Source organism: Symsagittifera roscoffensis, chromosome 3 (genome assembly GCF_963678635.1).
Source record: "Symsagittifera roscoffensis chromosome 3, txSymRosc1.1, whole genome shotgun sequence".
Taxonomy (NCBI): domain Eukaryota; kingdom Metazoa; phylum Xenacoelomorpha; order Acoela; family Convolutidae; genus Symsagittifera; species Symsagittifera roscoffensis.
The window spans coordinates 34,750,839-34,777,053 of record NC_087064.1 but is presented as its reverse complement, the minus strand read 5'-3'; the positions used below and the strand labels follow the sequence as shown (position 1 = coordinate 34,777,053).

Below are 26,215 nucleotides of genomic sequence, written 5' to 3'. Positions count from 1 at the left end.
CCCTCCCGTGCCACGAAGTTAGAGTGATAACGAACTTCTCTTGTAACGTAAGCTGATCAAAAGTCGTTTGTTTGATAGCCTAAAAATGGTAGCTTTTTACTTAGCCCTACACAGACCAGAAAATCAACTGGCTAGGTCGAGATGATGAAAAACGAGTAAAATTTAGGTAACTGACGCCGGCCAGTCGTCTATAGGTACTTTTTCTACGCTCCGTCACCGCGTAGTATTTGGGCGAATGTTACATTTTTGTTAGTTTTGGCGTAGGGGTTTTCTGGCTTGGGGTTGTTTTTTTTTCAGGATACTGAGGACTGTTTTTCCTTCAATGATTTCACTTAGAGGACGTACTCATTTTTTTCTTGTCTACGAGGCAGCCAATGGCGGCAGATTTTTTGCCTGTACTCATTTGTTTATCAAATTGTTTGACTCTCTCGTTTGCTTCGCACCTCTTATGTTTTGGATGTCTTACTTGGAGAGCTTTCGCTTAAGTGAAAATTTATTTTAGTTGGCGTTGCTTTCCTAAAATTATGCGGCGGCTCAGAGTTTTGGAATTTGATCCGTTTGTTTTTGATTTAGCTTTGGGGAACAGCAGATGTGTGAGAATCATTGCTGCTTTCATTGCGAGGTTAGACTTGGATTTTCTTCTACTAATGACAACAACTGCTGGTCCAGTTAATCTCTAAATTGGAAACCGGGCTTGTTCTTGCTTAGATTTATGAAGCGCGATTACCAGTTAACAACGTTTTTTAGTCGTTTGTTTTAATTTCAATTTCTTGATCGATAAGTTTTCAGGGGTCAGAGGGGACTGTAGTGATTGATGGGGCAATGGATTTGATTGTTGCCTTGGACAGTACGTTTGTTTCGGGTGTTGCCGGTGATGTTTCTTCTTGAGCTGTGGTGGGGGCTGTGCTTGTTGGTCTGTTGGTAGACTTGGACCCTTTTGCAAAGTTCTCGGGGGTTGCATGCGTATGCAGGAGAACCCACCGTAAAAAAAATTGCTGCTCTGTAGCCAGCTCCATGAGACATAAATGTATGCTATGCGAATAACACACCATATGCCTCCTTTTTGGAGGTGACGTTTGCAAATATGTCAGTTCGTTTGATCGGCCATAATTTTGAGGAAGGGTAAATTTAGAGCGAGGAGGATACATTTATGGTGAATATGTACAAGTTAGCTGAGCGAGCAATAAACTAAGAATTTCATTACCATTGTAGGAAAATTGAATAGCATATTTAAAAAACATAGTACCACTAAAATTAACCTTTAGATTGGGGGAAACAATTCGGCTCTTTTCCAGTTTCGCACCCCCTTTGTAAAATAGCACAGTAAAGCTGATCAAAAATTGTTCACACGACATTTTGCTTGCTTGTAACATTCGCCCAAATACTACACAGCGACGGAGCGTAGAAAAAGTACCTATTAACAACTGGCAGGCGTCAGTTACCTTAATCCTACTCGTTTTTCACCGTCTCGACCTTGTCAGTTGATTTTCTGGTCTGTTTAGGGCTAAGTAAAAAGTTACTATTTTTAGGCCATCAGTCAAACAACTTTTGATCAGCTTTCGTTTACATGCAAACACAACCACATAGCTGAGTCCCGGATCCTCAGACTACGTGATTGCTATTAAAAACACGGCTCGAATACCCTATTTTATCATGTTTTTGTGTGACAATTCTATATTAAATCCATTGGAGATGGATTGACCCTTTCCTCATTCTAGCTACTCATATTCTAAAATATCAAATAATACCGGTGTTAATACAAAATTCTATGGCATTAGAGTAGCTAAAAAGTTAGTTTACTGCAGTCCTTCAACATATGACAGTCTCTGGGGACCCAAGCCTCCGCTCCCGTGTTCTTCTCGAGATAACGTTCTTATCTCTCCCAATTTGTGGCACGGGAGGGTTCCGCGGAATATTCCTTTCCCGCTGAAGCTTCCTTTTCCACTAACTTCCACTGCTAAGGATCTTATCGTGTGTTATTGCCACGATAAGAGGCTCCGTTTTTCTCGTGTTCCCGTACGACTGTTTTTCACTATATTTGTCGTTGTTCTGTTTTTTCGTTCTTTTTCGTCAAAATCGCCGTCTTTTTGTATTTCTGAGAAATACTTGCTCGTCAATCGAAATTTTAAAAATTTAAACTTGCGGAAAATTTCGACCCTCCTGTGCAGCACTTTTTTTGTTACTAAGGCCTTTAGTCGTCTTTTTCTGTCCGGCCGGAAGGTTGCGCTGTGCCAATCTGGCAGAATGGCACATACTCCCCGGACAAGTCCCCATCAATTTCCCTATTGATCGCATAACACCGGGTTATCGTCAAGTAGTACTCCAGTTCTCTATAACTAATCTTACAAATCGCATTAGAAAATGAAATTCATCTACTCCACCTCAACTCACTACGTGTCACAAATGGCATCGTACTACATTTCACTGCCTTCCAACATTTTCACAAAATTTGCACCATGAGGAGTGTCCTAGATAAAATTTCTTTTCTGACTACTTACGTCATCTTGCCATAAAACTTCTTTTCGCTCTTTGTGATTAAAAAGTTGGGACGTGGCAAGTCCACGCACCCGTTAAAATTAACTTAAGGTCACTCACCAAGTATAATCAGTTATTTATGCGGTCCTATTTGATATTAAAACTAAGAAACTCTGTGGCTAGGAAAGTTATTGAGTTACTCACGCTTTCCGAGCGAGTTTACCCAAACTTACCATGTCGCCACACAGTGAAATTGTGTCTTACACAGGTTAATAACTTCAGTCGTGTTGAAATAGGTAAATATACTCACCTATGTTCTATATATATACATAAGTAGCACAACTAAAATGTAACAATTTTCAAAGTTTGGTCTGACCAAACTAGATCACAACAAAAAGTTTAACAAGTTCAATAATCAAACTTGGTTGATTAGTTCAAGTTTTTACACACAAAGACAATCAAGTTTTTCTTCCCTTCTCTTCCTTTCTTGTTCACGTCTTCACTTCTCTTCTTCGTTCCATCATCTTCATTCCATTACTTCTCCATCCTGATCTTCAGCTTCACTGTCTTCTAGGACTTTCTCCAACATGTCCATGGAGTTGCGGGCCGTGCCCCAACTCTCCTGTTCCAACAGCCTCGGTTTGCAACAAGATAGCAAGTCCACATTCACCTTTTGCTCCCGGTTCCCGCAAAAGCTGTTGTGAAGACACAGGCTCACGTTTCTTTCTAGGTCAGCTCTTAAGACCTCTTTCTTCTCATCTTCAGTTACACAACGCGCTCCAGCTACTCGCTTCACCGCCGCGGTGACCACGTTTCTGTGCGTTAGGAATGCTCTTCTATAGGCTCCCGGTCCTATATCTAGCTGGAAAGATTGATAGTCTTCCGTGTTCCTCGACATGTGACGCTTCGCGCGTTCATACATCCATGACGTCATCACTGCACGGAACCAAGGCATCAACCTTTGCCTTGACCATATTCTTTCAACGGCTTTGGTATTCTCAGAACCTTGCAGGTGCTTCTGAAAAGATCCAATTTGCGGCTCATCTTTACGTTGCTCAGCTGCTCAGGAGTCGGCACGGCCGTCTCCTGTTCACTTGTGTCTGCGTTAGCCTCCAACCACCTCACTGCCAGCATGGCACTAACCACAACGATTGACACCTGTTGATTCTGATCGGGCAACCCCGTAGAGTACAATTCCTCCACGTCCCATACTAGCATTAGACTCCCGCGTTTGGGGTACCATAACGTCTGCGCCAAGCAGTGACAAGGATACTCCCCATGGGTCCTCAATATGTTCCTTCGGGTCCGATACCCTGAGGCTCCCAGCAACGGTTCCACCTCCATCATAATTCTGTGCAAATCGTCCTTCTCTTCTATGGTGGGGAATTCAGTGGGTAACGCTCCACTCGCTTTCTGCTTCTGGAACTCGCTCACATTTCCTTCGTTAAACCCCATGAACTCTTCACCCACTACGTCTTGCAACTCGCCTTCAGATCTTTTCGGGACTGCCTAAAAGATCTTCGCCAACAAATCATATGACCTCTCCGACATTCTGGCCAACCTCACGCACTCTGGCACAGAGAAAAGTTGGTCAATCAACACCTGCTGCGCCCTCGCATCTATCACCACCATGTATGTAAGATACCTACTATTGCAATATGGTGCGGAGCTTGAACCCACCAGATATTTTGAACCAGTAGGTCTATGATAGGCCTCACTATCCTTCAGATTCATTTCATTTTCAAGAGCTTCTCGCCAGCCTTCAATCTTCTGCTCTGTCTGCAGTGCTCCAGGGAATACTTCCACGCTGAGTGACGTCACTAGCTCATGGGCACGCTCCAGGCGCTCAAGCGATTCTATCGAGCTCGTCATGCTACAAAATCCCAAGGCGGTGGTCAAGTTTACATCCGTCACCCCATGACAGTCCGCGACCAACTCCATGCCACTCTTATCCGACATGCTCAATCTTTCGTACAATCGTGCCAGTTGTCGATGCTGCTCGCTCAGCGTAATCAGGCAGTGTCCCAAGTTGCAAACATGTCCTTCCATCCCACTATGTTGAGCTAAACAGGTGCCTTGCCTCAACCAATTGCTCGATGGATTTTCCTCGGATGGCTCTGTGGATGGGTTGCTCTTTCGTTTCGTCATCCTCATGGCCAGCAGATGGTGTATCACGGCCAGATCATTTAGACTCGCGTCATCATCCAGGTCTAACGTGATATCCACCGTCATGTCCTAGATTAAACCGGCGTTAGGATGGGGACACCAAGAAAGTTTCATGAGCTCCCACATGATTACTAGGCTGGTTTTCAAGGGACCGTCCCAAGAACCACAATCAAAACTCACTTGCCCCTTCAGCTCGGGAACCGAGGGTTCGACCACTTGTTCTTTAAAAAATAATTTCCAGCTTGGGTTGTTCCACCATCAGCACTCCAGTTTCCTTAATCCGTTCGACCCAGAATTTGAGGACTACGACTTGCTCATAGTCGAAGTACGCTTCCCTGGCTTCTTCGTTCACGAAGGGATTATACGCCATCCCCGGTATGCCAGACACATATTGGAACGACTTCAGTTTCCCTAGTGTTGCAAAGTCTTTTTGTCCCCTGATTGTTTCAATCAACTCCCGGCTTACTTTCAATCCTTTGTTGGAATACCTTCTTACTTCTTCCAACTTGCGATAGCTCTCCATGTCATTCGACTCCGCATTTGGTACAACCAACGGCATATCCTGATATAGTTCCAGGAGTGCCCTAAGGAAGTTTCTTTCGCAATCAACTCCCTTTTGCCGAATGATCTTTATGCATTCTCCCAAAACAAGAGTGGGGATACAATCGACCACGAACCTTACAAAGCGAAGGGCATCCTTACGCTTAGCCCAGGCTATAGCAGAATCGTCTTTTGAAATCAACGTTCGCAGGGCTTCCATTAACTCCAGCTCCTGTTCTTTTGATTTCAAATCATTACTGGCTTCATATTCCGCCTTCTTGATGCCCATCAAGCACCAAGCCAACCTTACCTGCAGGTCAGTTCTCGTGCACGGATGAGCCAGGTACGCTGCCACGGTGCCGCCCTCCAAGAGATTTCTAGTAGTTTTTCCAGCCCGATTTCGTTCGCCTCCGAGGACATTACCGTGCCGTATTCTTTCCGATTTAAGTTAGAATTCTCCGTAAGCCCTTTCAGATATTCCTGCATGGCTCGCTTCTCGCTGCAAGCCATCACGTGCCCTCTCGCGGAGTTCCTCGCCTTCAACATCTCCACATAACCCCCTGCTGGATCTCCCATGTAGACCGATTCCGGCACAGTGACTCGACTGTACTCGACCACGTCGAGTTGTCCCTCCAGTTTCATCTTGGCCATGTTGGTTCGCGAGGGCCTGTAACCATCAAGCCCTCCAGATCCACACTGATTGATGATCTCCATCTCTAGCTTAGTGTCTCCTAGGGTTCGTGCAGTCTTCTTTGATTTCGTGGCTGTTGTGGTCAGACCTGCCAAGAGCATAGGGGTGTATCAGGTTCCGTTTTCTCCCCCGGTCAGCAACGCACCATCTCCTTGCCCGCTCTCGCCTGAACGACCTGCGCTCGTCAAAGAGGCCACCACTGCGCTGGCTTTTGACTTCACCACTCTCTGATTCACGGCTCGACTTCCTGTCTTCCCTTTCAGTCGCTTCAGCCCTTTTTTGGCTCGTCTGACGGGTAATTTCTTCGTGACCTGCTGGTCATCGGCACTGTCCTCTGTAACTGACTCGGTCAGAACATCAGATTCTATGGAGTTCATTATTTTCTCCAGGACCTCACGCATAATGGGTTGGTTCAATCCCACCTTGATTTTGGACTGCGTCCCAAATCTTCGTATCACGTCCCATGACCTTTCCATGAAGTTCAATCGATTCCAGGTTGCCCCTGTCTTACTTTAACCCAAGTCTCAGATTCCTCTTCCGATGATATGCAAGGGACATGAAAGACGATGGCGTCATCAGCAACAGACTTCCATCGACTTCTCCGTCGTCGTCTTCACTAAACCGGTACTCCAGCAAGTCTCTCTCCAACGCTCCTAGATCCGTCTCACCCGGCTTTTCTGTCTTTCCCCCGATGTCGTCATCGTCCTGATCCATCAATTCATCGTAATCCGCATCAAGTTTCGGCTTAGGTCCTGAAGGGCCTTGTCGTGTGTCTATGCCCGAGTCCGGCCGCGCCGGTATGGTCAGGTCTCCTGCGTGATAGAACAATTCATCATTCACCAGGAATTCTACAGACTCCTCGCCATGTGGTGCCAGGTCCTCTATCGTTATGCATGAGCCTCCTCTGCACTCCTTTGCCACTTCCAGCATCACTACTTTCACTTCTCCTGACCACCTCAGTCTTGATAAGTCATCTGTGGAAGTATACACCTCGTTCCACACCTCAGCCGAGACCTCTGGTTTCCTGGAAGGTGGTGCTTTGACCTTTTTCCTGCTCCAAGCATCAGGAAATGATGAAGTCAAATGTGTGCGCGGCTGCAACGTTCCAACTGATGAAGCGCGGCTCCATCCCTTCACTCCACTTCAGCATCCTCCTCTCTGCATCACGAGCTGCTCCGATGCGAGGGGCAATGACGGGAGATGTGACTCCCAACAACATCCTCCTTATCGGTGGGTATCGAGGGCATTGGTCCGGCAGCGGCCTGGACCCGGAAAGCCACGCTTGCTCGTTCTCTTTCACATGTGCGTAGGCCTCTGGCAAAAGTGGGACTCTCATTGCCTCTCCTGAATCTTTCACTACTGGTCTCAGATTCCAAAGCTTTGGGTTAAACTGGATGTGGGAAAGGTCTTCGCGGCCCATTCGGCACTTGAAGTTGTTGTTGAAATCCATTAACACCCAACCCGGCTCCGCTATTCTTCCGAACAGCCTATCGTCGCTGGCCAGCCCTCTCAGCTCCCTCTGCTCTAACCAATTCAGCACGGAACAATCTACGACTGAGACCAGGTTGACATACAACACAGAAATCCTGTATGCCTTGACTTGCACGTCCGGGAACACGAAAGACATCAGCGGTCCATACACCACCGTGACGAATTCCCGCAGTCCGTGAATCAGAGCCAACGGATCGATCCGCATCATGACAGCCAAATCTGTCAGCAAGGGCATGCCACAATACTGCTTACACTCACCCGCATCCGTCGCCACTTTATCTTCTCCCGTGACACTTCTGTTCTGTTGCAAGAGATATTGGAGCAGGAGAGTCCTCCAGTCTTTCATTTTCCTGAGCGAGGCGGTTTCCAACTGCGCGTTGAACTCACGACTTGTTCCCTGGAGTTGTTCGGGGTAACGCAACAGCACAAGCAAATCACCCAGCCGACCATAGGTCATGGCAATCAGAGTCAGGAGTCCATCCAATCTCAAATCTGCCAACGCTTGGGTGAAGAGGTTCGCAGGCCCCTTCACGAAATTTTCATGACCAAATGTCACGTACAGGGCTAATATCAGACCAATCGACAGCTTCCTGATATCCTTAACGAAGCTCGCGATCAGGTTCCGAGATGCCCTCGGATAGCACGTCGACAGGAAGGATGGCGTCCATCCCACTCCCATTTCACCCAAGATAGCATCTGATTGTTCATATTGTGCCCTCGTGGCCAGTATGTCAGCTTGGAACTTGTCCAACGACATCGTGTTCACATCCTGCGTCAATTGCATTATCATACCCCGACTAACTCCCGGTCATCAAACAAGTTCTTCAGATACGCGTGTATCTCTTTGATCACTGCCGGTGCATGCTCGAACGCGTCCTCTCCCAAGGTACACAGTCTTGATGACAATTACAACCATAAGTTGTTGTGCGGCTTCGTGCGCAAAGCCATTGCCATGAGATCTTCTTCCGCTGACGTCATGTTTTTCCTGACTGTCCTTCCCTGCTCATTCTCTGCGTGATCCATCTGTCTGAACCAGAGATCGTCAGCCACCTGTTGTACTAACAGATGATCGTCATCTACCCCTGGTCTTAACTTCAGCAACCTGGCGAAGTTGGACATCTCCAACCCCAGAACCTCATCTAACACCAACCGAGTTGTGCTACAATCTTTGAGTCCCTGTATGGAAGCTCAGATCGGGATGGGCAATAATTGTTAAGGTCTACCATTCTGTTCGGGGCAGGAATTATTACAATGAACCGTCCCTCCGCTATCGTTGTGACCATCGTGTACACAAACTGAAGGGGTTCTGGCAATGCAGCGTACCTTGGTGACAACACAAAGACCACCTTCACTACATTTTGGGTGAAACGTTGTTTTGCAGCTGTTTCTACCTCAGCCATCGCCGAGAGCAATGTCATTATCGCCTCTCCTATGACCTCATTGCTCGGGATCGACTCATCCGTCAGACGGGACAACAAACCCCTGCTTTGCAGATGATCATTCGAGCCTGCAACCACTATCACCTGCGGCTCCATGCTGACCACCCTTCGCACACTTATCATCATGCCTATTGACTGTCCCCAGTCCAATTTGGGCGCCGTCAAGAAAATCACGTCGGGCCATAAGAGAGAACGGGGCATGTAGAGATAATCCGAACTCGTCACTATCAAGTACTTGGCCGCTTTCATAACCAAGGGATCATAGGCGGCAAACAGGCCGTCACCGACTGGGGCCTTCAGTTCCCCATATCTCCTGTCATCCCCATCCACCATGGTCATTCGGGGGTAGTCTCTTGAATACTCGCCAGGCGTCTGACCGGTTGAGTTAGCAAACTGCCTGTACATCTTGTGATGCTTGTTTTTAGGCTTGCTATCTGTCTGAAACTTGCCCTTACGAGCAGGTGGCGTTAGTTCCCTGGCTCTCTGGTGGACGTCCGTAAGAGACCGGGTTTTCAGAGGTCCAAAGGTATTGTCCTGAGGCAATCCATTCAGGTCTGCATGCTGGAGCGTAGTCGTGGAGCTGAACTGATCCTGCTCTGCTAGCAGCCAATCCACGCCTGGTATTAGATATAGTCGCGACACTGTGGGTCTTTCTCCGCCGATCATTCTCATTGCGTCCTCCCGACACGTCAAGATATTCATGTTCAACTTCGTTGACATGTCCGTTTTGTACTGCCCCAATGACTAGGGTCCGGACGGTTCCAAAGCAGCACGCTGCTTGGTTCAACTCCTTCCACCGGCACGGCGCTTGTCGACGGTCCTGCTACTGAAGCAGGGTTTTCCGTAGCGGGCGGGTCGTTCCTCCTAGACACGGTCTGGGAGTTATTCCTGTTCTGATCAACCGATCTCCCAAGTCGGCTTTCCAGCGGTTGTGCTCTGGGAGGAGGAGCAGTCCCTAGCCTCTCTCTTACGTTTGAGCTCGGAGTGATCGGTGCAGCTGTAGCTGTCTCCGTTGCCAGTGGCCCTAGGCGGTTGACAAGGGATTCGGGCACGCTTCCCCTTATTCTACCTCCTCCGGTCGAACTGGTCCAAGCCAGAGAACTGGTCGCCCTCGACTCCTGCTCCACTTCCCTCAACTGCGTCTGAAATACGTCATTGATCCAGTGTCTCCCTCGTTGAGTCTTGAAATGTATCCCATCTCTGGTGAGCGCGATGTGATCAATCATGCGCAACATGTTCTCGAGATCCAGAAGTCGCAGCTCGCCAGGGTTGTTTCTCACCAGACTGCGGGTCATTTCGTTCCACCGGGTCACGTTTCCATTCATAAAATCTGCCGCTACGGTGCCCACCATCGGGTTCTGTGGTATCGTGCACAGCACCACAAGCCTGGGCCTATACTTCTCCTTTAGTTCGTTCAGGAGGCAGACCAATAGAGGCTCCCACTTGCTCTCCGGAGTCACTGGGGCTCTGGAGACGTCGTTGGTTCCCAGCATTATTACCAGCGTATCCAGGTAATCTTCGCTCTGGAACTCCATGATCTTGATGACCTGAGCCACTGAGGCTCCTCCAAAGGACAGAGCGGTAGTCTGACCATAGACGAAGATCTCATTCAGATCCCTCACCAAACTGTCTCCTATGATCAAGTGGCGATTCCCTGGGGGAATTACCTGGTCGCTCGTAGCGGGGTTCTAGCTCATGTCATTCAGGCAGGCTCGAGGATGCTCCGCGGCCACTTACGTGAACTGGTGACGTGCCATTAGATTCTTCCTAATGTCTACCACGCGAGACTTTTGAAAGGTTCCGCCATGCGCAGTCCCCAAGGACGCTGCCGTGCGGGGTGCTCGCTCCGAACTATTGGATGAATGATCTCGACGTTGGGAAGGAACGATCCTACCCAATGTCCGCCCAGTGGTTCTGTTAATCTCATCCATTGTGGCTCTGGCCACTTGGTTGAATGATTCTTGGAACTGGGGAGCGAGATAGGTGTCAGAAGGGTCTGTTATCGTGTTCCTCTGACTGGGAGCAGACTGTTGTGTCTGCTGAGGAGCCTCGGTCCCTCTAGGTGTACACAGCTCCTGTACTCTTGTCTTGGGTTGTGTGTCCCTGGATCCCTCCGAGGTTTTCATCGTCGCCAGAACCTCCTGTGACACTTGGCTCACCTTTGCCATATACAGCTCCTTCAGGTGCTTTATTTCATCCTCCTTATAGGCCACCTGCAGATCCTCGTACTTCTTTTTCCGTTCGTCTCTTTCTCGAGCTATCGCCCTATAATCCTGGAGTTTGGCACACAGCTCGCTCTGATCTCTCTCTCTTTCTTCTCCAACGTCTCAATCGTCTCCGACGTCTGGATCTCTATTTCGCTCACCCTCACTCTCTTCGGAGGAGGAGCGGCTGTTGGAGAGTCGACTGAATGTGACGGGCCTGTTCCATCACGTTGTCTTTTCGCTCCGATGAGCGGCTGCGCAGGTTGGTCGCAAGGCCATCTCACCTATCCGGTGGTCCCTCTGTTCACCTAGTCCTGGCTCACGAGCCAGGTCGTGGCCAGACATTTCTCCACGCCGCCATCTCATCAGTCGGTTTCGACCTCTCTCGGAGGTCCCGGACTCACCGAAGGCCAACATCATTACCACCTCTGTAGGGCAATTCCCTCGACCCTCTTGTCCTAACGCATTGAGGAGCGCGACCACAAACATCGCCAGCCCCGGGTCTTCTCGTGTAAAGTCACAATCGATCAGCCGCTGATAGATCTCGTCTAGAGTTGCTCCTAGACTCGCTGAGAGGAATTCCATTAGTTCATTCGTGTCACCCATTTCTTATCGTGTTGATTCTTGTTATCGTGTAGTTTCTTCCGGGTCGTTTGATTCACTGAAGTCAATAAACAATTTCTGATCAATCAAGATCTAAAAAACAAGTCGCGACTTAAAACCATCATTTTTGGACAAAACATCATTCAAATCTTGAAAACTCTTCATTGAAATTCTCTTCTCAATTCTGACTTAAAAATTTAGCACCAAGGTGGATCGTCCACCTGTATCTTTGTCAAGGTAGCACAAATGAGCGCTGTCACCTTGACTACTTGGAGTATTCTAGGTCTTTTATGACACAAAACATAAAACATATCATAACAATAACATAGCACATAAACATCACACATCTACACTATCACATACAAACATAATCCCTAATATTGTACCTAAAACTTAATCCTAATCGAAAACTTGACCCTAATTCTTATCAAGTGAACTTAACAAAAACCACTTATCGCCGAATGCAATTATTAGCATATGCTCAGATAGTATTTTTTATGTAAAAAAACCTCTATGTCAGTTTCTGAAAATATCACATGTACAAGGGCGTACAACTCTCTCGGATGTAGCTTTCCCCTATTAGGATCATATACTGGTGACGAGAGAGAGGTCACTCCTCTCTCAACCAGAAAATCCCTAAGTCGAGTCAAGGCCAATACCAAGCTCTCTGGATCTACGTGTTGCCTATCAGTGGCCTTAGTAACCAGGAAACACAAATATTTCCCTGGTATCTGTGATGCAACAGGGGGCAGCGCTATCATCCCTCCCACACCAGGCCTCTGTTTCCATAAAAATTCGATGTTCTTATACTCTCTTTTGAAATCAGCCGCTAGTGCTGTTTTTAAGCTTACGTCCGCGGTTATCGCTATAGCGCATGTGCGTTCCGTGAGTATGAAATCGCTGTCCGTTATGACGATATTGTTTGAATAATGGTTCGGTAGGTCAAAATACGATTCAAAAATTTGTCCAAAAGGTGGTCTTCTAGCATTCTCGCCCTTTGTCTCTAGTTCTCAGGTTTCTCTTGCCGATTTCAATTTTTTTATTATCAGATTTTCGGTGTGGATGAGTCCTACTCCCACTCCCCGGACAAAAATATCCATCGACGTCCCCGTCGATCGCCCAAAGTCTAGGAGATCGATGTTGGATTGTGGAACACGTAGAGGACCATCTGGGGCGACCCAGTTGGACTCGGTATTGTCGTGACTGACGTATATGATGCCGTCTTTATCGACGTCCTGAATCGTCAGGATTGTCTCTTTTGGATCTGTCGGCAGATCATGGAGCCATTCGAGCACCCGCAAGTTCGTTAGTTCTTGCTCATGAGTCTGTTCCGCTTCTGGTTCGAACTCCACTTCCGGTTCTGATCGATCGTCCATCTAGTCTTGATCCATGTCATTCACCAAGTCGATTTCTTCTAGCACCGCCACTTCGTCCAGTCCTACCAGCGAGTCCATCATATCACTTACAACTATCCTGTCTACGACGAAATCCTCGCCGTACGGATTGTATTTCTTCTTGTTTTTTCCTCTCTTGCTCTGGCGTGTTTCCATGGTGAGAGGAAAGTCAGGCTGTAATCCTTTGTCAATTTCGACTTGTTCCGGGCAGTCCCAGTCTTCCTCGGTATAAGGTAGGTTTCATCGTCCATCTCTACTCGCTCGGTCAACTCCAGATCCAGTGGTAGGTCGCAATCGTCCACCACCTCATTCCCGTCGTTTTTGTCGCGAGTACCCCTTTCATTCACCTCACAAGCAGGATCCACTATCAAATAGTCTCCCTCATGCATGTCCACTGGGATGCACCAGTCCGCTGACGAGGCATTTTGTGGTTTGATATTTTCGTAATGAGCTGCTCTTCCAGTGCTCAATCGATAAAAACGACCTCCTTGGTGCACCTCTGTTATCTGAAATGGACCACGCCATTTCTTTAATAATTTCTTGGTTCCTTTGGTGGAACCACTTCCTGGAACACCCAGACGTAGTCGCCAACTGAGTAGGCTTTTGCATCGGCTGTCCTTTCATCAAACCTCCTTTTTTGTCTAAACTGCGCCTGTTGCGTGTTCCTCCTGCATAAGTCGTTGAGGTCCTGCTGTCTTCTAGTAACATCCCGCACGTACGTTTGCAGTGCATTTCTCTTCCCTTCATATTCAGGGTAGAAAAACGTCAACGGAAGCGCTTTTTCGTGACCCGTTAGCATCATGTGCGGACTTATTCCCGTGGTGGAATGCTCCGTGCTGTTGTAAGCACCCATCACTTGCGGCAAGTGCTTGTCCCAGTCATCCATGTAGCGTGAGCAATAGACTCTCAGCATGGATACCAGTGTGCGATTTTGCCTCTCGACTAGGCCATTCGTTTGCGGGTGATAAGTGGTCGAGTGGGCCTGCGCTACCTGCGCTCTTTTCATTAACTCCTTCGTGAGATCACCCACGAATGCTTGGCCATTGTCCGACTGGAATGTGATGGGGCAGCCATGCCTCGCTATCTACAGATTTATCAAATGATCGCATGTTTCTTCCGCCGATGCTGTCATGCAGGGTGCTGCCTCCTCATATTTCGTAAAATGGTCGATCATTACCAGCACCTGATTATAGCCCGTTGCTGTCATGCAGATCTTCTGATGATCAATTTGCACCACTTCGTTGAATCCCGACGACTCTATTGACTGTAGGGGAAACCTCTGTTTCCTGGAATCCTTCGCCTGTTGACATGACAGGCATTCGGCGATCCACTTCTCACAAGCCTTCTTCAATCCCGGCCATTCGAATTGTTTCTGTATCCTGTTGTACTATTGTCCACGCCCTGATGGCCCATCTGATCATGTGAACGAAAGAGCAATTCGGTCTGATACAACAGTGGTAACACTATCGAATTGTATTTATAAAGGACCTTGTCCTCCTCTTTACGTTTACAGGCTACGATTCCGTCCTTGTTCAGGTACAACAAGTCTTTTCTCTTCAGGTAGAATTGCTTCAAGATCTTGTAGCTGTCTGCTTCCAAGTCTCCCTTGTCAGGTGCTCCATTCTCGATCCATATCTTCAGACTGCTCGTCATTCTATCATTTCGTTGAGCCCTTAGGAGATCCGACAGCCTGTACCTGGCTTTCAAATACGCCTTTACCACGTTCAATTGCCGCTCATTATCTCCGGAGCATGAGCATCGTCCATCAACTTGACACACCATATCTTCTTCAAAGGCGTCGCTTCCTGCACAGATGGTTCCAGGTTGGTACGGACGACCGTACCATGTGGCAGCAATCTGGTTGGGCGTTTCGAGACAGCTATCACCTCGAGCTCATCGGCGGCATTATCTACCACAGTGCCCTCTTCATCTGAGGTGTACCTGTCCCTGTCTGGATCCTGATGCATTTCTCGTTCCAGCCCGCGCTGCTTGCAGTCTACCAACAAGGAGTGGATCGCGATCTCCGATATATCGGAATTGGAAGTTGTTTCAGATGGGTTGTCCCAGGACTGGAGCCTCGAGTCAACACTTGAGCCGACTGATTCCCCAACACCATATTCCAGGTTGTCTGAGATGTTTCTCGGCTCCCCGGACAAAACTCTGTCCATCGGTTGCCTCGAATCCGAATCCCCGGACAACATTCTATCCCCAGTTGTCTAAACAATCTCTCCCCGGACAAGTCGTCCTGTACGGGTTCAAAGGTGTCAGACTCCTCAGACAAGTCGTCCTTGACGGGCTCGAAGGTATCAGACTCCCCGGACATTGTCTCGTTGCCGGAAGAACAATCTGGGCTCGGCTCGTATTCTTCTCTTGCATCAGTGAAATGCACTTTCCTCGTGAAGCTAGATCTCGACTTGACCCTGAATTCTTCAGTGGCTTGGGTCTGATTCAGTGTCCCATGTTCAGTGAACGAAGTTCTCAACAAGACCTCCTTCGGCATTGAGCTCACCAGCTGGTTGACTATCGACCTGCAATCCCGTTCAACACCTCGGCTGCGAATGGACACTGGCCTCTTCTCTGTTCTCTCAGTGACAGTCAACCGCTGCATGGTCTCCATCCACGATCATGCCTATCCACTTCCCTGTCCAACAAGTCACGGAGCTTCCCCGTGACGTCCGACGCCACGTTCACCGTCCTGTTCAATAGAGCTATGCTGTTTATACCCAGCCTTTTATACCCTGTCCGGCTGTACCAAATTGGATCGGACTAGCAGATCCAGCGGAACGGGCTCGCCCCTGGCTAAAACTTTTATTTCCGCGGCCATCTCCACTGGAAGGTCAGGGTGTCCGGGTATAGGATGCCCTGACTTGTCTAACCACCTAGTAAGTGGCAGTTTGTCGTAGGTTTCCTTGTCCAGAAATGAAAACCCGTCTTTGATTTCCGATTGGTTAGCCTGCTTCTCCTCGAGGCGGTCATAGAATTCTGTCTTTTTACTGAGGCTATCTGCGTTCTGGTGCTTGTCACGGGTACGGTGCTATATGATCATGTGGTATCCATCTAGGCGCACGATCCAACGACCAATATAACTTTGGTCCATCGAATAGGTTTTCAGCCAGGCAAGGGCACGATTATCCACACGTAACTTGAAGGGAGCACTCCCCAAGTAGGCCCTGTATTTTTCCACGAAAGTGATCACCGCGAACATCTCCGCTTTTGGTGCGCCGTACTTCATCTCAGTATCACTCAGGACCTTACTCCCGTAGGCTATCGGACGGAGAACCGTTCTCCCGTTCCACTCCTGCTCCTGATGAAGTATGCCCGATATCGCAACCACTGATGCATCCGTGTCCAGCACGAACATCCCTTTCTCTGTTGGCATGCCGATGACCGGTGCCTCGCAAAGTTCACGTTTGATGTTCTCAAATGAAATTTGTGCCTCATCAGTCCAAGTGAATTTTTTGCCCTTGTTTCTCATCAACCGCTGCATGGGGTATATTTTGTCAGCATACCCCTTGATGAACTCTCGATAATAATTAGCAAATCCCAAAAAACTCATTAGTTGTGTATCTGTTTTAGGTGCCTTCCAGGTCAACACCGCTTCGACCGCTTCAGGATCTGCCTCACTTCATGCTTATCTACCAGGCGGCCCAGATACTTTATGGAGTCTCTGAGGATTTCACATTTAGAGGGTTTACATTTCAGGTCCGCCTGCTTCATGCAAGTAAACAGCTCATCCAACCTCTCTATGTGGTCCTCTAAGGTTGGTGTTGCAATCACGACATCATTGACATAACACATAATGAGATTCCCGTATTTCTTAGTCACACTCGTGAGTGCCTGGGCCATGAGTCGCTGGAATGTGGCCGTCGCGTTGCACAATCCGAACGGCATCCTCTTCCACTGGAGTAATCCCGGCTCGCACGCGAAGCTTGTTTTTCACGATCTTGCTTTCGGAGTGGCACTTGCCAGAACGCAGAACCCAAATCTAACGTCGTGAAGAATTTCGCGTCTCCCAGCTTGGATAGGCTCTCATCGATGCCGGGAATCGGGTAACGTCCTTTATAGTCACTGCGTTCAGATAACGGAAATCACAACACAACCTGAGTTGCCCCCTTTCTTTTTCGCCATGACCACGCCACAAGCCCACGGGGACTTCGACGGCTCGATCATGTCATACTCCATTAACATCTCGATTTCCTTCCTGCACGCTTCTGACTTGTGAGGGGTCATTATTCTCGCCCCTTCCCTATGAGTTACCGAGCCCTCTTCTATCTCAATATCGTGTTCTACAAAATTACCGCGACCTATGTCGGCCTTATGTTTCGGAAAAACGTCTGCATTCCGACTTAGCACCGCCCTGAGCAATTCTAATTCCTTGTCTGATATTTTACCCTTCAAATGTTCTATCTCAGGTAGGACCGGTTTATTCGCTGCTAACTCTGTTTCTGTCGGCCTCTTGGGAAAGTTGGAACAACTAGACAACCCATCATCTGTTTCCGACTTCATTGAAAACAATTTCCTAGAAAATTTCAATTCATTTACTCTCTTCAATGTACATTCTTGGTTCGCATGCAAGGGACATTTAGTTACATCAAATTTTTTCAAGTTCTCCACACTCTGAAAGTCTGTGTTCAGAGGCAAAGCATAGCCAAGTTTCTTTCCCCTCTGTATTGTCACTGTTGTTGCTTCTGTGTTCAACAACACACTCACACACAGTCCGCTCTGAGTGAGTGAGAAGCTTCTTCCTAAAATAGCCGAGCTTTTACTGTTTGGATTTGGTACCAGACACACCTGTCTGTCATTGCTGAGTTCATTCAAGTTCCTCATCCTAAACGTCGCTATTACGGCTTGGTTTGGTTTCAATCTAACTTTTCGATCCAGAAAAATCGGCACCTTGGCCTGGTTAAATAAGATCTTATTAAGGGGTTTCTTTTCATACTTTCTCTCAGGATCCTTGATCCTAATCAACCCGTCATTGAGATCGATCGTGACATCAAAACTGCGTACGAAGTCCCTTCCTAAGATGAACTGATCGGATTCGTCCAAATTCTCCACTACTAGGAAGCTCATCCAAAGATGTCTTCCTCCGAGATGCAGTGAAATGAACGGGGTTCGTCCAGTCACATCGATCGCTCCCTGATTGGCAGCTGCCAACCTGATGTTTGTCGGTATGAGATCCGACCTCTCGAAACCCATGGCGGTCCAAGTTTTGACTGGCATGACACTAACAACTGCTCCCGTGTCTAGCAGTCCCTTTACTGAAAGTTGCCTGCCTTGAACGTCCAGCACGTGTGCGGCCAGATCGGCCTCGCAACCTATGTGCACCGCATCTTGTTCGAGCATGGCGTTGTGTCTGATTCGTCTAACTAACCTTCAGCTCCTCTTGACCAATGTATATCCGGCCAATCTGATCGTTCGCATCAGTTACGTGAGCTTTTGTGTAGATATTGATGCCATCCACATTCATTAGAATCGGGTATGGGCCATGGACTTCGATGTAATGTCCATCCACTTTCCTCAGCCTCGGACCTCCTGTCGTGAGCAGCGCTCGCACTGCCCTGGAGTCCAGTTTGCGATCTTTCTCCCTCAGGTAGTCTGCATAAATGTCCAGGTGGACTAGTGTAATCTCGGATGGTTCACTCAAGTTCTTGACCACCTGGTGCCCTGCGACTGAGATAATGGACATTATCTTCGTCCCTTCCTTCACCATGCCGAAAGTTCTACCAGATATAAAGTTCAGTTTTAGTCCCTGCTTCCTGGGTTCCTCTTTGTCTTCTTTTTCCGTCGTTTTACCAGAATATTAAAATTTTCCCGAAGATCTGTGCTCTCCAGCTCCGACCTTACCCATTGCTCCACTTCTTTCGTGGCTAGCTTCTGTTTGACATTTTGCAACGCTGTCCTTGCCGCCAGACCGTAATCCACCTTGAGTGGGCTAGCCGACTCTGCCTCCAGGTTCGAGGCTACCACCTCGTCAGGCAGTGTCTTTACCTTCTTAGTCGTAAAAGTGCTTGGTATCGTCTCCTTTCTCCGAGACTCGGCCTCGTTCATCAGACGCGCTCGACTGGCCTTGACACCCGAAAGCGCCTCTTCGTGGCGGGGATGTTTCGCGTCCGCCACTGCATCCCAAAACTGAGTGCAATCCGACTTGAAGTAACCTTCCAAATTACAGAAGAAGCATCTTGGACCATACTCCTCGTCGGTCGCGTCGACGTCGTCGAGAAAGTAGCCTATTGCCTTCATGTTCTGTTTGTATGCAGAACACGCGGAAACGTGATGGTCCATCAAATCACAATTCGCACACGACCTCCTCTTATCCATGTCATCGCGAGGTTTGTACCAACTGGAGTTCACACGAGTGTTTGTCCCACTGAAGTTACCATAATTGCTGTAACGATTTTGCGCCCTCGGTCTTATGAGTAAATACTCGCGTGACTTCATACGCAAATCATCGGGCGTGGGTACCTGGTCAAGTGACAGGGTGAAGTGTGTGGCCAACATCGTTTTCAACTCCTCACTCTTTACTCCGTCCATGAACTTCGAAGCAACCGCCAAGTTTCGCTCGGATATTCTCTCATCGGGATTGCTTCTCCTCCTAAGCAAATCAAGGTCGTCCAAAAATTTGTCGTGGATTCGTCATCTCTTTGACGTCTCTTTTCGAACTTCACCATAGCCTGGTGCCCTTGTATTCCAGAGCCGAAACAATTCAGCAGGATGTCGAATATCTTGCGAGCGCTGTCTCTCTCATTGGTTTTTTTCGCCATTACACAGTTTAGTGCAGTACCCTCCAGGTTGCTTGTTAGCGCGCTGCACTCTTGTTTCTTGGAGAGACTCTCTTCCCCAAAGTGCAACTTCATCACTTCTATCCAAGTATCAATGCAGCCGTCTGACTCGTCTTTGTATGACTTCGGCTTTTTCAGTGTCCTTCTTGACCTCTCTTCTCTCTCGGTTGACTTCGAGAGTTTAGTGATGAATGTCTCGAGAGATCTATTCAGAGGCTCAAACATGGAGGCATACATCGTTGTGTCCTGTGAAACTGTAGTCAGATCTGGCACTGAACTGACTTGTGGCACAGTTGGCAACCTTGTCTCCGGAGTAGCATCTGCCTCCGGCGGGACCGGATTCGTCCAGCCAGGCCTCGACGGGGCTTTTCTTGGCCGCTCCCTATTCCTAGGTTCGTAGTTCGTTCTTGAACTTTGCTGGGCCCTGGCATAACTGCCCGTACCGTCTCCATCATTCGCATGGCGTGAGCGCTCCCTTGGGTTGGAACGCTCCTTCCAATAGCTCCCATTCACGATTGCGTCAAGCTTCCGCATCATTAAGTCAGATTTGGCATCTAACCTTTTTTCCAGGCTAGTCATCGTATGGGCGTAGGTATTATCATGATCGTTCAACAATCGCTCGATCTCTCAACTTCCTCCCGCTCGAGGTCTTCGCTCGGCTCAAAGTCGGGTCGAATAAGCGTCCGTTCCCCTTCGTCAAAGGGGTCCACAAGCGTTTCGTTCGCGGGTCCGACCTTGGCGCTCCGCCCTTGATCGCCATCGAGATTTTTCTCGCTCCTTAGTTTCATTTCGCTCACTGAAAGATCAGGTTGACCTTTAGTCGATTCGTTTTCAGCAAACACGTCGGAAGCGCTGCTAAACGAAGATTGGCTACACCTAGTTTTAAATTTTTGCGTGCTTTCCTTGATCAGCCTGGGTATCTTAGTAGTCGATCTTAACGAGTCCCTGCGCTGCATACTTTGTGACAAATAACAATATTCTTATAATTTAATGGCGATGCACACGTACCGCAAACAAGTTCAAGTTAAATTACTTAACGCTGCCTCTTCGATCTCGTAAGTATCAAAAATGTCTCTTAGATTTCTCAATGACAATCTTAGTGACTCAGCTAAAGTTACACACAGGGCCTACTCCGTATTGATGTAATGCTAACTCAACCCTGTTGTATAGTATAACAGTATCACAAAATTTTCACAAGATATAATCAATACACAAAACACAATTGATAATCAGATAAGAATATCCTACAGGTGACAGCGACCTTTCGTCAGTATCAATTTACCGCCACACTCTTATCGAGTCACTGCTTTGTTAAAACCAAACAATCTTTGGTAAAAATCAGTGATGATTCAGAAACAGATCAATAAAACTTTGTCTTAAAGAAAAAGACTTCACTCAATCGGAACGATCCGAAAGAACGAAGCCCTGGACACAGTCTTCTCAAGTGAGTGTGTATTTACCTAATACACCCACCGTGGTCTTCTTTTAGGTGTCCTGCGATTGCCCGAGCTGTCCTGCTAAGTAGCTCAAGGCAACCTCTGATCGAAAATTTCTTAAGTCTATGAAAAAGCTCCCCATACCCGGAACGCTCCAAGTGCACGAGAGCAGGGAACAACTTTTCTTCTCAAGTGAGTGTGTATCCCCTTGTATTCCAGAGCCGAAACAATTCAGCAGGATGTCGAATATCTTGCGAGCGCTGTCTCTCTCATTGGTTTTTTTCGCCATTACACAGTTTAGTGCAGTACCCTCCAGGTTGCTTGTTAGCGCGCTGCACTCTTGTTTCTTGGAGAGACTCTCTTCCCCAAAGTGCAACTTCATCACTTCTATCCAAGTATCAATGCAGCCGTCTGACTCGTCTTTGTATGACTTCGGCTTTTTCAGTGTCCTTCTTGACCTCTCTTCTCTCTCGGTTGACTTCGAGAGTTTAGTGATGAATGTCTCGAGAGATCTATTCAGAGGCTCAAACATGGAGGCATACATCGTTGTGTCCTGTGAAACTGTAGTCAGATCTGGCACTGAACTGACTTGTGGCACAGTTGGCAACCTTGTCTCCGGAGTAGCATCTGCCTCCGGCGGGACCGGATTCGTCCAGCCAGGCCTCGACGGGGCTTTTCTTGGCCGCTCCCTATTCCTAGGTTCGTAGTTCGTTCTTGAACTTTGCTGGGCCCTGGCATAACTGCCCGTACCGCCTCCATCATTCGCATGGCGTGAGCGCTCCCTTGGGTTGGAACGCTCCTTCCAATAGCTCCCATTCACGATTGCGTCAAGCTTCCGCATCATTAAGTCAGATTTGGCATCTAACCTTTTTTCCAGGCTAGTCATCGTATGGGCGTAGGTATTATCATGATCGTTCAACAATCGCTCGATCTCTCAACTTCCTCCCGCTCGAGGTCTTCGCTCGGCTCAAAGTCGGGTCGAATAAGCGTCCGTTCCCCTTCGTCAAAGGGGTCCACAAGCGTTTCGTTCGCGGGTCCGACCTTGGCGCTCCGCCCTTGATCGCCATCGAGATTTTTCTCGCTCCTTAGTTTCATTTCGCTCACTGAAAGATCAGGTTGACCTTTAGTCGATTCGTTTTCAGCAAACACGTCGGAAGCGCTGCTAAACGAAGATTGGCTACACCTAGTTTTAAAATTTCGCGTGCTTTCCTTGATCAGCCTGGGTATCTTAGTAGTCGATCTTAACGAGTCCCTGCGCTGCATACTTTGTGACAAATAACAATATTCTTATAATTTAATGGCGATGCACACGTACCGCAAACAAGTTCAAGTTAAATTACTTAACGCTGCCTCTTCGATCTCGTAAGTATCAAAAATGTCTCTTAGATTTCTCAATGACAATCTTAGTGACTCAGCTAAAGTTACACACAGGGCCTACTCCGTATTGATGTAATGCTAACTCAACCCTGTTGTATAGTATAACAGTATCACAAAATTTTCACAAGATATAATCAATACACAAAACACAATTGATAATCAGATAAGAATATCCTACAGGTGACAGCGACCTTTCGTCAGTATCAATTTACCGCCACACTCTTATCGAGTCACTGCTTTGTTAAAACCAAACAATCTTTGGTAAAAATCAGTGATGATTCAGAAACAGATCAATAAAACTTTGTCTTAAAGAAAAATACTTCACTCAATCGCAACGATCCGAAAGAACGAAGCCCTGGACACAGTCTTCTCAAGTGAGTGTGTATTTACCTAATACACCCACCGTGGTCTTCTTTTAGGTGTCCTGCGATTGCCCGAGCTGTCCTGCTAAGTAGCTCAAGGCAACCTCTGATCGAAAATTTCTTAAGTCTATGAAAAAGCTCCCCATACCCGGAACGCTCCAAGTGCACGAGAGCAGGGAACAACTTTTCTTCTCAAGTGAGTGAGTATCTGCCTAAAACACTCACCGAGGTCTTCTTCTTTGTGTTCCCGGATTGCCCGAGCTTTCCTATTAAGTAGCTCAAGGCAACCACACAACCAAAATCACAAACAAAAAAAAATTTTGGTTCGGGTACTTATGATACACCCGATCTAGAATCCAAAGTTGATCACGAATTTCCGGGTCAAAATTGGCTCTCATGATCCTAATAAGCAGCACGCCTAATATCCTAATATCATCCTAATTAAATGGATATTTTCCGTTTCCCAAATTGCCACAGAAGGTTTCCTCAAATTTCTAACAAGGAGGGTTGTTAAGAGGTTTAGGTCACTCCGGAAGGTTACTTCGGAGGGTTGTTAAGACACTTAGCCTACTCCGGAGGGTTACTTCGGAGGGTACATTAGTCACCCAAGAGACTTCGGAGGGTCCCCCTTAACTCACTAAGGAGGGCCAATAAGAGGCTTAATATGCTCTGGAGGGTTACTTCGGAGGGTTCCTCCCAAAATTTTCAAATTTTTTGAAAAGGGCCTTCAACTAGCTTAAGAAAGCGTCAAAACAAGCTAAATTCTCTATGGTGGGTTGTTTTAACTTCTTCGGAGGGTCTCGTGGAAAATCTCTACTAAGGAGGGTTGCTAAAGGGCTTAAGTCACTCCGGAGGGTTACTCCGGAGGGTTCCGCAAAAATCAGGAAAAAGGGTTAATTTACCGCAATAAAGCCTCCGAATGCGGTGTACCTTACTTAAAACTAGGTTGTTTGACACGGTCAACCTTCCCAGAAGGATAAAAAGGTGTTTTGATAAAAATTTTCTGCCGCTCGGAGGGTTACCTATAACTTGGACCCTCCGAACCAACAAATTCTAAAAAAAAATTTATTTTCCGAGATTATCAATCCAAAAACGGTTGCGGTCCGCAAAAGTGGTCCAAACCGTCGACTTATGGTACCAAAGTTATCCCGATCAATTGGCTAGTCTTTGAGAAATCGCCAAAAACGTGTTTGTCCAAATGGCCTTTTTTCACCACCTACATAGGTTCTGAGAAACTTTTTCCGCAATTCCTATTGAAAGTGCCTAAAAAAATTTGAAACGAGCGTAGTAGCCCTGTACGGCACTGGAATAATGCAAAAAACTGGACCAAAATTGGTTTGGAGGCAAAAATTTGGCCAATAACTATCAAATTTGGACCCTCCGATTCCTTCCTTTTCCAATCCTTAAGTCGTTAGCTCTATCCACGGAGCTAATCGGAGGTTTACTCAAGAATTTTTCTGGCAGCCGAGCACTTTATGCTAGCACGCTCCTAACACAAATAATTTTATTGCTCTAGCTCTAAAAACTCAAAAACTTGATCCCCAAAACAGATTGACAAAATTCAGAAAATTATCGAAATTTTGATCGAAAAATTTTCGTTTTTTCCAACTTCTACTGAGTCTTTTCTCACGCAGTTTTTTTAGTCAGGGGGATCAAACTACGTAGCTACTCCCTATATAAAGCTTTTTGCTGTTCGGAGAAGCTCGGATATCCAAAAATTTGGGGGTCTATAGTTTGTCGAAAATCAGTAATTTTCGACAAGATTTGGGTGTTTCTTGGGTCTAATTAGGAGATAAGTAATAGATAAAAAGAATAATAACCTATTAGTAGTCGTTAATGAATAGTACTATACCCTCCTTTGCACCAAAATACCCGAATTAAGAACCTTAACTCGGAAATTTGTAATCGATGGAGGGTACAATCGGACCACGCCAATCTTGCCCCCCACCACTTAAGTTTTGATGAAATAGTACCCGAACGATACTGAAATTGTTTCAACGATACCCAACAGTCGTTTTGGATGTTGTCCCTGATGTCCTTGTTGAGTGTGGAACACGTCGGTCAGCTTGCCACTCTACCCTCCGGCCACCGGCAAAATCACCATTAACGTGCTTAAATACTCAAATTACTCTCAAGGGAGGGTATCCAACCCTTCACCAAAAATAACAATCTTTCCTTCAGAAATGATATAAATCAATCTGACACAACAAGAAATAGGAAGGTCAGATCATATCTCGTCCGGAAATAACATATAAACTGTCACTTTATGTTTTTTACTGTTTTTGGTCTTTTTTGGATTTTTTACTGTTTTTTGTACTTTTTTGTTTTCAAATAAATTTATTTTTGGCTTTTTCTTGGTTATACACTATTTTTGTTTGGTTTTACGCTTTCTCTTTAATTGTTTTTGGTCCCGGGATCTTGGGACAAGCGGGCTCATGACTTCCCACCTAACCTTCCGGCCCCCGTAATTTTCGGTGTTAACTAAGTTAAAAAGCTGAATAGTACTAGGCGGAGGGTACGCACCTTCCCCCTAGTACACTAACGGTCATTAAGGTCTCTAACTCGGGCATACGCCCGGAGCGGAGGGTTCGTCGCTGAAACGCTTGCTGATCATGATGGTCTCATGCCTTTAACAGGCCCACCCAGGAGCGCCATAAAAACGTCTATGTAACATTCGCCCAAATACTACACAGCGACGGAGCGTAGAAAAAGTACCTATCGACGACTGGCAGGCGTCAGTTACCTTAATCCTACTCGTTTTTCACCGTCTCGACCTTGCCAGTTGATTTTCTGGTCTGTTTAGGGCTAAGTAAAAAGTTACTATTTTTAGGCCATCAGTCAAACGACTTTTGTTCAGCTTTCGTTTACATGCGAACACAACCACATAGCTGAGTCTCGGATCCTCAGACTACGTGATTGTTATTAAAAGGACGGCTCGAATACTCTATTTTATTATGTTTTTGTGTGACAGTTCTTGATTAAATCCACTGGAGATGGATTGACCCTTTCCTCTTTCTAGCTACTCATATTCTAAAATATCAAATAATACCGGTGTTTATTCAAAGTTCAATGGCATCAGAGTAGCTAAAAAGTTAGTTTACTGCAGTCCTTCAACATATGACAGTCTCTGGGGGGCCAAACCTCCGCTCCCGTGTTCTTCTCGAGATAACGTTCTTATCTCTCCCAATTTGTGGCACGGGAGGGTTCCGCGGAATATTCCTTTCCCACTGAAGCTTCCTTTTCCACTAATTTCCACTG

General features: G+C 47.0%; 1 protein-coding gene across 1 annotated transcript in view; it reads right to left on the bottom strand.

Moving 5' to 3' along the window:
- Positions 1-26,215, bottom strand: part of LOC134842668 (coiled-coil domain-containing protein 169-like) — a 335,974-nt gene that overhangs the window by 194,880 nt on the left and 114,879 nt on the right. The window lies entirely within an intron of this gene.